This window comes from Herpailurus yagouaroundi, unplaced genomic scaffold, assembly GCF_014898765.1.
Source record: "Herpailurus yagouaroundi ecotype Mexico unplaced genomic scaffold, PumYag 151484, whole genome shotgun sequence".
NCBI classification, from domain to species: Eukaryota; Metazoa; Chordata; class Mammalia; order Carnivora; family Felidae; genus Herpailurus; species Herpailurus yagouaroundi.
The window spans coordinates 3112-3903 of record NW_024422806.1 but is presented as its reverse complement, the minus strand read 5'-3'; the positions used below and the strand labels follow the sequence as shown (position 1 = coordinate 3903).

General features: G+C 58.0%; 1 long non-coding RNA gene across 1 annotated transcript; it reads left to right on the top strand.

Moving 5' to 3' along the window:
* The first annotated feature begins 54 nt into the window (after window positions 1-54).
* Window positions 55-523, top strand: LOC121026686 (uncharacterized). Its single transcript, XR_005788413.1, has 2 exons — window positions 55-145; window positions 289-523. It is a non-coding gene; the product is annotated as an uncharacterized LOC121026686 (long non-coding RNA).
* The last annotated feature ends 269 nt before the right edge of the window (window positions 524-792 follow it).

Genomic DNA, 792 nt, shown 5'->3' with positions numbered 1-792 from the left:
AGGCTGTGAGCCATGAGGAAGAGCGGGCCTGAGCCCGAGGGGCAGCCAGGCCCGTTCCCACCTGGGGTCGAGCAGCTTCTCCTGCGGGGCACGAAGCCAGGCCACTTCTCCCCTGCGAGTGCGAGCAGAGCGGGCGCTGGGCGTTGTGAGTAGTGGAGGGCCAGGGCGGCTTGGGGGAAAGCGGGGCCAAGCGCACGTTTGGGTGGGTTCTTGTTCTCTGTCTACGTGGCCTCGGAAATCGATCTTTGTTTCCTCGAGGAAGTTTTCAGATGTTGTTCCTTGTCATAGAAGGTGTCGTGAGCTTCGGGCTCAGTGTGGGAGTGGCACCCACGCCACAGGTGTTCAAGAGTCAGAGTTGTGCCGTTTGATGCAATGAGCTGGGAACCCTTCCGTCCTCGTTCAGGATCCAGAAGGGAATCGCGGTGCCTGGGCTGGGCACAGACAGGGATGTCTTGCAAACGTGAAGACCTTGGCAGTAAACGGATGGTTTCAGGACATGGAGCAATAAAAGATGTTCGTTCTTCTTTCTTGTCCCTTGTCGTCTGTCATTCTGGACAAGGGACGTAGAGATGTGTGCCTGCCTTTGCTTGGGTCTCCAAGAAAGGAGGAGACACTCGATCTGAGCAGAGGTCCCCAGCTCACTGGGACATTTGTGGCCGGACATTCGCTGAGCTCTGCTCACTCTCGAAAGGGCCCTGTGTTGGCAGTGAGGACACTAGGAGAGGCAGGACACGTCCCACCCATAGGTGACTATCTAGCAGCTGCGGTCCCCATGGGAAGGCAGGGAAAGGT